The sequence below is a fragment of the Terrapene carolina genome, unplaced genomic scaffold, assembly GCF_002925995.2.
Source record: "Terrapene carolina triunguis isolate 2854851 unplaced genomic scaffold, T_m_triunguis-2.0 Scaffold85, whole genome shotgun sequence".
Taxonomy (NCBI): Eukaryota; Metazoa; Chordata; order Testudines; family Emydidae; genus Terrapene; species Terrapene triunguis.
In genome coordinates, this window is record NW_020664436.1 from 54,561,798 (window position 1) to 54,574,212 (window position 12,415).

Consider the following 12,415-nt stretch of genomic DNA (forward strand, 5'->3'; position numbering starts at 1 on the left):
CACATTACTGACAAATTGGTTACTTTCTCATTTTTACCATATAATTATAAAATAAATCAAGTGGAATATAAATATTGTACTTACATTTCAGTGTATAGTATATAGAGCAGTATAAACAAGTCATTGTCTGTATGAAATTTTAGTTTGTACTGACTTTGCTAGTGCTCTTTAGGTAGCCTATTGTAAAATTAGGCAAATATCTAGATGAGTTGATGTATCCCCTGGAACACATGTGCGTACCCCCAGGGTTACACGTACCCCTGGTTGAGAACCACTGCTCTAGTGGCATGACAAGCTACACAAGTGTTGCCAAAATGTATCTAAAAAAAGTGACATCCTTCAAGGTACATACAGTCTGCCCAAAATAGGGCTTTACAATGTGATAGAACACCAATCTCCTAGGACTATTTGCCATTACTGTCTATCCTTGATTCAAAGGCAGATTCTCAATTCCAGTGTTATAGGAGAAACGTTATATACTTATTGATATTCCAGAAAAAAGAAAAAAAGAAGCTAAGACAGCTTTAACTCAGAAAACTGCCAAAATCGTCTTTATAGATACCCATTTTGTAGAAAGATTGTCAGGACAGTCTTTAATGATGCCAAATAATAGGTAGTGGAATGTACTTTAGAGCAAATAAAGGTATGCTTATAGTAGTTCATCCTCATTTTTCTAGGATCCCCCTGTGTAATGTCCTATGCAAGTCCCCCAATTAAATGAATTCCACTGATAATAGCGCAGACAAAAATAGCTTATATGTGAATAGTTTGATAAAGTGAGTGAAATCCTAAACATTAGGTCCTCATGGAAATATATTGTGGAAATAGACTCAGCTTTATTAACAATGCAGTACAATTTGTTATTCCATTACCTGCCTTTCAGAAACAGGCATGAAAATTCATGCATAATTTAGTAACAAAGCCTGCCAAATATGGCATTATAGCAGAATAATTGATTACATCAGGAAGTTAACATTTATAACAAGAATGATTAATTTATGTAATTTTATTTATACCCAGACCCAATGTTATGACTCCCACCCAACACAAATCTGCAATTTATTTTGTCTGGTATTTCAGGGACTTAATCCTCTATAAAAATCCAGCCTCTCTAGATCTTTATCTCAGTAGTCTTCAGTCTGTCTGATATACACAGCTGTTCTCTCCTTCTGTTTTTAATTCCAGTTAGGATTTTCAGAATGTACTGAAGGGTTAGTAACTTGATTTTTGTTGTGGATTTTTTTACATTCAAGAGGACCTTGGAAGCCAGAATAGGGGGGTCTGATGGCAATGTTCTTACCTTGAGTAAGAACCAAAGCCCTCATTCTGTGTCTATTGAAATCAATGTCAATATTTCTTTTACATTCAAATTCTCCTTGTCTTACTCACATAGAACTTGTCTTTGCTAGCTGCTGAACACTCTCTATCCCAGTCCAGTAAAGCACATAAGCATTTGCTTAAATTTAAACATGTGAATTGTCCCATTGAAGTTAATAAAACTAATGTTCTCAACTTTACATAAACTCAGTTGCTTTGTTGGACTGCACTCAGATTCTCAGTACTTTGCTGGACTGAAGACATGAAGACTAATCCCTGGTGTTGAGCACCTCCAACAAAGTACTGAGCACCCTCAACTATTTTGTAATTTCATGCGAGTTGAAGATCAGGGTCATTGGCTTCAAATCCTGATACAGTAGAACCTCAGAGTTACAAACACCTCAGGAATAGAGTTTGTTCTTAACTCTGAAATGTTCCTAACTCTGAACAAAACGTTATGGTTGTTCTTTCAAACGTTTACAACTGAACATTGACTTAATACTGCTTTGAAACTTTACTATGGAGAAGAAAAATGCTGCTTTCCTTCCCTCCTCCCCCCCCCCCCAGTAGTTTACATTTAACACAGTACTGTACTGTATTTGCTTTTTCTTTTTTGGAGGGGGTGGGGGGGAGGCGGGGGGTGTGTCTCTGCTGCTGCCTGATTGCATACTTCCGGTTCCAAATGAGGCATGTGGTTGACTGGTCACTTCCTAGTTAAGGTGTTTGTAACTCTGAGAGCCTACTGTAGTTTTATGAATAGCTCCATTGGCTTCAAACCCTGTTCATCTTACAAGTAGTCTCATTAACTTTCAGAAGAATGTTCAAGTGAGTATGGTCTTTGCAGCAGGAATCTTATCTACATTCAGGATCATTAAGTTTCTAGTATGCTGTTGATATTATATCAATAAAAGGATTTGGCTTTACAACAGCTATTGATCATGCCAAGCCTCAGCCTCCCTAGAAATAAGGGAGGCATTTCCCATAAAAGAAGAAAAATTAAAAACTTACCAAAAAAAAAACAAAAAAAAACCTCAACTCCATAACTCTTTGCATAGTTCAGTTTTGTTGTACTACTTCTTAGACCATAAGCTCTTCAAGGCAAGGCCCAAGTCTGCATCTGTATATGTGCAGTACCTAGTACTGCGGGGGTGTCTTGATCTTTATTAGGGCCTCTCCAGCAGTAATAACATTAAATAAAAATAATAATTTTTAAACTAATTGTTCAGAATTCCTTTCAGCTAGTTTAACAGCGAAGCCTGTAGACATTCTGCTCTGTCCTCAGATGTTCTGAGACAATGAAGCCATATTCTAAAGTCTAGAGATGGGAGGTTATCCCATGACTAACAGTAGTATACATCTTAAAAAGACAAAGTGACATCACACTGTCACCTGCACCTGGGTCTGAATAAAAGATCATTACAAATTTAATCACATAGATAAATGCAGGATAATTCATCCAATTATATTATCTATTGAGATACATTTTGTTGAGCTTATTGGCTATGTTGTTATTTTCTTTAGCATGGTATATAATATATCTGCAGGCAATAAGCATGTTAAAAAATGTATTTATCATTACTCTTTGACCGTGTGATGGGGTGTCCACGCCCACAGTAGCCTGGAAAGGGTTAATGTGGCTCAGAAGGGGGTAAGTAACCTGATAGGCCATACCTGAGGGAGAGTCAGACTTGATAGGAAAGCTCTGATTGAAGATGGAGCCCAGCTAGGCAGTAGCAAGCAGAGCTGGTATAAGGCAAGCTGTGAGGGCAGAAGGAGACTGCAGTGTGAAAGCCAGTAGTCACTTAGAATGGGCAAGGAGGAGACCCGGGGGAGAGTAGAAGTCCTGGATCCAGGACCTGAAGGAAGGGTTTACCCAGAAGGGTGGTGGAGAAGAAGCCCAGTAGAGGTGGAGTAGGCAAAGGTTCAGGGAGATGGCAGCAAGGTTTGGGATGGCGCAGACCTTGGCTGCTGATTTGAGGATTCCGGAGATGGAACCCAGAGTGGAGGATGGATGGGCCTGACTTCTCCTACCAGCCCCTGGGGAAGTGGTATAGCTTTGAATTGGAGGAGTGCTGGGAACAATAGCCTGTCAACTAGTCCAGTGACTTTGATACCCTGGAAGGGGAAAACTATAGTGACCTGGCCAGAGGGCCAAGCCACCATGAGGAAGCACCTGAGTCACCAAGAGGGAGTAACAGGACTCCAGAGAGAGAGAGAGAGAGAGAGAGAGAGAGACCGAGACCGACCATTGGGTGAGCAATTGAAAGAGGCAGCATCAGACTGGTTAAGAGCTAATCCCACGATGAGCCACAAGGATACGCCGCAGTGGTGAGTAGTGATACCCTGTTACAGACTATTTCATTTGCACTCTACCCACTAATCCATCTCCACTAGGACAATTAGCATTCAAAATCTCTAAGCAGGTCAGTCACCAATCTTTAAAATCTGTCAGAAAAATATTTCCTTCCTCCCCCCAGAACTTTCTCCTGTATCTCAATGCCTCTTCTATCCTGATTTTTAAAAAAAAGCATAGCTCTACCTCATGTCTCCCTGCAGTATCAAAGCACAATGAGTACTTATCAGCGCTCCTCTCTCCTGCATCAGGCATACCAGAGCCAGAGTGTTGGGACTGGCTAGACTCCTCCAGAGTTAAGAAGAGGTCCCAGCTCACAAGTCCTTGTCACCTGCCCCCCATCCTCCTCCAACTCCACTTCCTCATCCACCATGGAAGCAAAATATTTCTGAACACCTACTCAATTTAATGAAGCTCCTCACTGTCTGTCATTTTGTAACTTTCAATAAGAAGCCCTTAGAGATCATATTGATTTTTAGAATAAGACCTTGTTTACACTACGAAGTTTTGTCAACAAAACAGTGAATCCGTACACACTGCAATGCGACTTTTGGCGGCACAAATGCCCTGTTTTGGCAACAAAATACAACCACCCTGAAGAGAGACATAAGTCTTTTTCCTCTAAATTTTTATCAACAAAGTGCCAGTGTATAGACCATGCTTGATTTAATCGCTTTAATTGGCCTCAGGTGGTGTCCCATAATGCCCTTCGTGACCACTCGGGTCAGCAGTTTGAACTCCACTGCCCTGCAGCCAGGTAAACAACCATCCGTCCTTCCCCCTTAGAAGCCCCAGGAATTTTTGAAATTCAATTTCCTGTTGGCTCTGCATGGAGAGGTCTCATCGCATCTTCCCAGGTGACCATGGTGGCTTATCGCAGCAAATGCTCTCCTACTTGGACCACTGCGGAGCTGCTGGAGCTGCTCTGTATATGGGGAAAGGAGGCTGTGCAGTCCCAGCTGCGCTTGAGCTGTAGGAATTGGGACACCTACAGGTACGTTCATGTGCGGTGGGTATTGTAAGCACGGGTAAGATGGCCTCGCCCATGCTCCGCCCCCAGGCCAGGCCCCCTCCTGTGGTTCCCAGCACTCTGCCTTGGTTGCCCCAGCCTGGCTGGTCTGCCTCCTGCAGGGAGTCCAGGAGGCTGCTGTTGGGGCTGCGCTGCGCCGCCCGGAGCACCGGGGCTAGCCACATCGCCCAGAGCACCGGGGCCAGGAGCGCTGCCACTGCGGTGCTCTGGGCTCCTGTGGGGGAGGGAGACGGGGGGGGCAAGTGGGGAGGGATGGGGCCTTGGGCACAAGTGAGGGGGTAGGGGTTAGCCTCCAACGGCCTGGTCACCAGCCACCCATGGGTATATTTCTCAAGGCTTGTGTTAAAAGGGGTACGATTGGGACATGCTGCAGTGCAAAGCGAAGATAAAGGAGCTGAGGCAGGCGTACCATAAGGCGAGGGAGGCAAACTGTCGCTCCGGTGCTGCACCTAAGATCTGCTGGTTCTACAAGGAGCTGGATGTTATCCTTGGTGGTGACCCCACATGCATCACCAACAGCCCCATGGATACTTGGGCGGGCCTGGAGGTGGCGAAAAGAGGACGTAACCCAGAAGACGAAGTCATTGATGAAAAGGTGGAGTTAGATGACAATGTGGAGCTCCCGATAGGGTCGCCTGGTGGGGCAGGCAGCCAGGAACTGTTCACTACTCCAGAGGTGTCTAGCCAGTCTCAGCAGTTACTCTCCAGCAAGCAAGAAGCAGGAAAGGAGATGCCTGGTAAGTGACTGTGGTTTGTGTAGTGCAGAGGTGGGTTCAGGGCATAGAAATGTAGAAGGCTGACTGTGTTTCTGTGAGCTGGATATTTCCCTGTGTAGCTAATCAGTACGGTGGAACAGGGTGTTGATGCCTTCCGAGATCTCACAGGAATCCTCCAGAGAGATATCCAGGAAAGTTTCCTGGAGATATTTTGCAATCCTTTGCTGAAGGTTCCGTGGCAGAGCAGCTTTGTTCCTTCCCCCATTGTAGGAAACTTTCCCATGCCATTCAGGAATCACTTGTGCAGGGACCAAAGTGGCAAACAGGTGAGTGAGCAGGATAGGAAGTAGGGCAGAAGCCACAAGCATGTAGTAAATGTACCCTCATTTCCTTGCTTACCCTTAGTAAGGAGATATCTGCTAGAATGACCCCCCACCTATGGAAAAGCGTAGGACAATTTTAGAATTTTTTCCCTAGTTGGCTGCACCACAACCCTTGCAGAGGGAGTTCTTTTCCCCATGTTGACGGCACCCCTCCCCCCCCCACGAGCACTCACCATGCTTTGGGTGTTTGCAGAGATGTGTGCTTGCCAAGGGTCAGTGAGAAAGCAATTGTTATGTTGCAAACGGTGTATTTTACTGAAATGTTTCAATGCTGTGCGTGAATTTAAGAATCATGCTTCTGTACATTTTTTCTTGTGCTTCGGCAGATCTGGCCTTCAGGAACACCCTACACACACTGTCCAAGTGTCTCTGATAGATAAGAAAGTGCCCAAGATGGAGCAAAGAAGACATGTTCCGGGAAGTACTGCACTTCTCCAATGCAGAGAAAAGGGAACACAAGGAGTGGTGGAAAGCTGAAAGGCAGGACAGAAAAGAAAATCATGAGTTTGTTAAGGACGCTCCTGAGCGGATGATTAAAGTAATGGAGGATCAAATGCAGCTGCTGAAGTCCTTAATAATGCTTCATACTGAGCAGATGTGTGCCTGCCCTCCCCTGCAGCACATTCAGAACTTTTTTCCCCCTCCCCCCCCCAACTCCACCCACACAGTCCTTTCCACTTTCTGGGACTTCTCAGTTTCCCCTTCACTTCACCCCCCCCCTCCACCCAACTTTCATAATGATAGCTGGACCTATGAACAGCTCTGAAAGTCTGCCCTTCCCTGGTACCTCCTTTCCCACCAAGCGTCTTTGTGTGGTTGTAGTTGTTTCTTGTGCAATAAAATCAAAGTTTTTGAATGGTAACATCTTTATTTTTGTTTTCTACAAATTGAGGTAGCAGGCACTACCAATACATACACAGGCCATTTATTCCTGTGCTTGCTGGAATGTAGGGCCCCAAATTTCACCATTGCTTCCTAGGAAAACTACGTGTAATGTAACATTGCAGCACCAGTCACAGATATACAGTACTGGTTCTCATTTTCAAAGTGTTGCCTCAGAGCCTCCCTGGTTTGAATTTCCCCCTTCTGGGCTCCTCTGATAGCCCTGGTATCTGGCTGCTCAAAATCAGTGCCAAGTGGCCTGCCTCAGCACTCCATCCCTGAGCAAACCTATCACCTTTAGCGTCACAAAGATTATGCAACGTACAACACTCAGCTATAACCATGGGGATATTATCCTTATGGAGGTCTAACCTGCGATAAAGGCATTGCCAGAGCACCTTTAATCTGCCAAAGGCACGTTCAACTGTCATCTGGCACCTACTTAGCCTGTTGTTGAACTGCTCCTTACTGCTGTTCAGGTTACCCATGTAAGGTTTCATGAGCCACGGCTGTAAGAGATATGCCGGGTCCCCCAGGATCACTATGGGCATTCCAACATCCCCCACTGTAATCTGGTTTGGAAAGAAAGTCCCTGCTTGTATCTCTCTATACAGGCCGGTCTTCCTGAAGATGTGTGCGTGATGCACCTTCCCAGACCACCCCGTGCTGATGTTAGTGAAACGCCCACGGTGATCCACAAGCGCCTGCAACACCATGGAGAAGTACCCCTTCCTATTGATGTACTCCATCGCAAGGTAGACTAGTGCCAAAATTGGAATATATGTGCCATCTATCGCCCCTCCACAGTTAGGAAAATCCATTTCTGCAAACCATCCACTATTTCACACACAATTCCCAGAGTCATGGTCCTTCATAGCAGGATGCGATTTATTGCCTGCACACTTGCATTAACGCAGCCCCAATGGTCGACTTCCCAACTCCAAATTGATTTGCAGCCGACTGGTAGCAGTCTGAAGTCGCCAGCTTCCACACTGCATGTCATAACTATAAAGGGAAGGGTAACAGCTCTCTGTGTACAGAGACTCCAAATCCTTTTACCTGGAAAGGGTTAAGAAGCTCGGGTAACCTGGCTGACACCTGACCCAAGGACCAATAAGGAGACAAGATACTTTCAAATCTTGGGGGGGGAAAGGTTTGTGTGTGTGCTCTTTGTTTTAGGGGTGGTTCGCTCTGGGGACTGAGAGGGACCAGACATCAATCCAGGTTCTCCCCATCTTTCTAAACAAGTCTCTCCTATTTCAAACTAGTAAGTAAAAGACAGGCAAGGCGTCTTAGATTTACTTTGTTTTCTCAACTTGTAAATGTACCTTTTTACCAGAGTGTGTATCTTTGTTTGCTGTACTTTGAACCTAAGACAGAGGGGGGTCCTCTGAGCTCTTTAAGTTTGATTACCCTGTAAAGCTATTTTCCATACTGATTTTACAGAGATGATTTTTACCTTTTTCTTTAATTAAAAGCCTTCTTTTTTAAGAACCAGATTGATTTCTCCTTGTTATAAGATCCAAGGGGGTTTGGATCTGTATTCACCAGGAGTTGGTGAAAGGAGGGTGGAAGGAAGGAGGGGGGATGGTTAACTTCTCCTTGTTTTAAGATCCAAGGGGGTTTGGATCTGTGTTCACCAGGGAATTGGTGAAAGGTTTCTCAAGGCTTCCCAGGGAGGGAATTCTTGTGATGGTGGCAGCGGACCAAAGCTAAGCTGGTAGATAAGCTTAGAAGTTTTTATGCAGGCCCCTACATTTGAACCCTAAAGTTCAAAGTGGGGATCCAGCCTTGACACTGCAATTGCCACATGCTTCTCTACCAGTAGGGCATCTCTCATTCTGGCGTCTTGCACCGCAGTGCTGGGTGAGCTCTGCACACATGGCCATCCTTACCCGTACGCAAAGTACGCAGCTGCATAGGGCACCAGGAAATTTGAGGCACCAAATTTCCTGGTGCCCTGCGCAGCTGGGTGCTGCTCCAGCCCCTGCTCTGCCTCTTCCCCATGGCCCCCGCCCCGCCCCAGCCCCGCCCCAGCCCCACCCCCACTCCCCTGACGATTGCAGCAGGGCTGGGCCCGTACTCACCGGTGGCGGGAAGTGCAGCGGCCTGGCCCCAGCTATGCCGCCGGTGAGTGCTGGGAAGTGGTTCCCCCCTGTTCCCTAAGCCAGTCCCATTTCCCCCCCCCCCACGGAGGCCTGGACCCCCCTGTAGGGGGGGCTGCATAGGGCCCCAGAATAGCTAGGGACGGCCCTGTCCGCACACAGTTCCAGGAAGATGGTTTTCCACATCCGAAAGTTCTGTTACTGCTCATCAACCCACACCTGCATGACGATACAATACCACCATTCAGGGCTTGTTTCCCGAGCCCAAAAGCAACGGTCTACCGTGCAGCTGTTCCGTGAATGCTAAAAGCAATCTAAAGTTGCTCCTATCCATATCACACAGCATGTCAGGCAACTAGGAGTCTTCTTCAGTTAGGAACTTCATGATTAACTGCACGGCCATCCGCGATGTCTTCATGACAGTTAACAGAGCATACGAGAGCAGTGCGGGATCCATCCCTTCTCACAAAGATGCCGGGCTGCACAGCAAATAAGGGCTGTTGAAAAATGCTGTGAAAGAAAGCTGGAAGCCCATGGAGTGCTGGGACAGAAAGCAATGCCTCACGGGACACTGAGCCTGGTCCCAAGATGCTCCATGAACAGCTCCGCCTTCCCACAACACCTAGCGACAGAAGGTGTTGAGCTGGACCGTGGGACAGGTACCAATTAATTGTTCACACTGTCAATGATAATGCCCCAGCTGTGGACGTGTTCTACTAACAGAGGGAGCGAGTGTAATAATGACATTACAATTTTTATTATGTCGATTTTTGAGTGTTAACATCACTTTTATCGACAAAGCTTGGTAGTGTAGACAAGGTCTAAGGAACCAAGAGCAGAGCAGCTGCTGAGCACAAGTTATACAAAGGAAATTACCCTAGAAGGAGCTGTGGATGCAGCTATCTTGTCTGAATCCACAAGACAAATGCTCTTCAGTTACAGAAAGCACCTCTGCAAACTTGCCATTTGAAGAGATTGTTTTAGATAATTGTGTTCAATTCATTTGCGAAGAATTTCAAATATTTGTCATGGAAAATTAAGTTAGCTACACTGGAGCTGATGTGTATCACCCAGTATCAAGTGGGCTAGTAAAATGTTTTATGTAGACACTTAAAAGTTGGAATCCTTCATCATTGTGTTTCAAATTTCTGTTATCACTTATTGCATAAGTCTAAACTTGAAGCTACCACTCAGAATATTTGAGCAGAATACTTTCTCAAATGCCACTTATCAATTAGATATGATTTATTTAAATCAGATTTGGCAAAAGAAGTTTATGAACATGTAGCAGGGCAACAACTCACCCCTGCGGTGCCTCCTGCTGGTCATTCAGGGAATTAGCTCACCAGCCTCTGGAGCGCCCTCTGCAGGCCAGTGTCTTGCCTTGCTGCTGGCCCCGGTGTCCCTCCCGGATCCCGGTGCCCCTTCTCTCGGGGTTCTGCCCCTTGCAGTACCCCACAGTCTCACTGGGTCTCCCCTCCTGGGGGAACCCTCAATCCCCTTATTACCACCTTGCCTCAGTCTTGGGCTACTTCCAGTCACCATCTAGCCCCCGCTCACTGGGGCAGACTGCAGTATAATTGCCACTCATCATTGGCAAGGAAGGTTTGGACCTGCTGCCTCTGCCTACCCTTAGGCTGCCCCTCTGCAACCTCAGTACCCTTCTTGGCCTTTAACAAGGCCTGCAGCCTGGGGGTTTTCCAGACAGGAGCTCCCCAGCTCCTCTGACCTTTCCCCAACCCTGCTCCACTTTAGGTACTCTGCTCAGCTCCCAGCAGCCAGGCCCATCCCTCTCAACAGCTAGAGAGAGACTCTTTTTTAGCCTCTGGCCCACAGCCCTCTTCTAAGGGCCAGCTGGGCCCTAACTGAGCTGGCCACAGCTGTGGTCAGCTACTCACTCAGCTTCCCCAGCTGTTCTTAATCCCTTTTACCCTGCTGCAGCCTTCTCCGGGACTGCTTTTAATGCCTCCAAGCAGGAGCGGGGTGACTACCCCGCTACAGACCAACAGCCCAGAGTAAAGAATCCTACAGACTACTCCCTATCTCCCAAGATGTATATACCAAAGATTCTTAGTATGTAATTACAGAGGAAGGAGTGGGGGAAATATTGCCAGGAAGGCAATGTGGTACCAGTGCCATAACTCATAAAAATTGAAAGGAATTATGAAGAAGCATACTAACCTGCTGTTATCAGATAAAGGTTCAGAAAATACAATGACAATGGTGATCAAGAACCGATGTGGCTTGCAGAAAGCTGGGCCTAAATTCTGTGACAAGACCTTCTAATTTCTGCAGCAGACTGAAAATACGGTGGCAGCACCATTTAAATTTAAAAAAAAACTTAACTGAATTAAGTATTAATTGACTAATACATTCAATGACATACCCCTGTGATATTTATTTTGCTATTTAGTGTATTTTATGCCTTTTCTATATTCTCAGTTTTCTAGGTGCTGCAAATTTTATGTTGAAAACACATAAAAAAACATCATAAAAGATTTCAGGGAAATTGAAGGTTTTAGCACCGAAAAGCAGTGGGAAATGATTGGGGGATTAAGGTTTTTCTGCTAAAATTAGCAGCAGTGAAATAGTTGACAATGTTGCCATTTTAAATTGCCATCTTTGTTTGTTTATGTGTCAGAGTTAAATACCACACTGACATGAATGGGGGTAGCTCTCAGTTCTCAGAGCTATTGTTTCAGGTTTTCTGCAGTTCCAGAAAGAACACACTGCATTTGTTTACATTCAACTAATGTTTTTAAGATTTTCTAAGCAACCATAAAGGCTAGAAACATACATGTTTTCTAAATTAAAGACTAGATTGTGGAACAGTTTGGTATCTCCACAGAATGAGTCTGACCCCCTGCCTTAGAATATTGTTAATTGCCTCAACATGTTTGCCACTGAGCACATAGCGGACAGTCTGAAGGCTCCATTGTTGAATTTAGCCAGAATCCCAAGGCATTCCACAAATTGTTTCCATAACTAAAGTTTGACGAGCTGTGTTGGGATCTATTTATTTTAAATCTCTCTTCATACTGGGAAAATGCCCTCATTAGCAGGGTGGCCAAAACTCTGCATGATTGACTGGAGGAATTTGGAAGAATTCAATTTTTATCGGTAAATGTAGGCACGTGTCAATTCACGGTAAACACAGACCGATGAAAAAATATTTCCATCAATAATAAAAATGCACAGCTAGGCAAAGTAAGGAAAATGCTGCTTGAGAACATCTTAGAGTTTGAGTTAAGAATATTTACTTTGTCAACCCATCACATGTCAAAATACAATCTGTTTTAATGATTATAAAGCTTTAACATTTTGAATCTGTCTGCTGTCATTAAATAATTATTGCCTAACCCCCGTCCACAATTTCTGGCAACTGTGAAAATTTATACTGATAAATAAAAAGTGGTTAAAAATAAAGAGACTGAAATATTTAAAAAAAATAATCAAATTTTGTCAAACCTAATCAAGCTTACTTTGGACAAGAGAATTGTTGCATTGTAGCTGTCTCATACATACACACATCAGCCAGTTGTGCCATCAGTCTGCGCTCAAATTCCCATTGGCTTCAATGTGAATTCAGAATATGAAAGGATGACAAAGCTATGCTCTGAATAGCATTT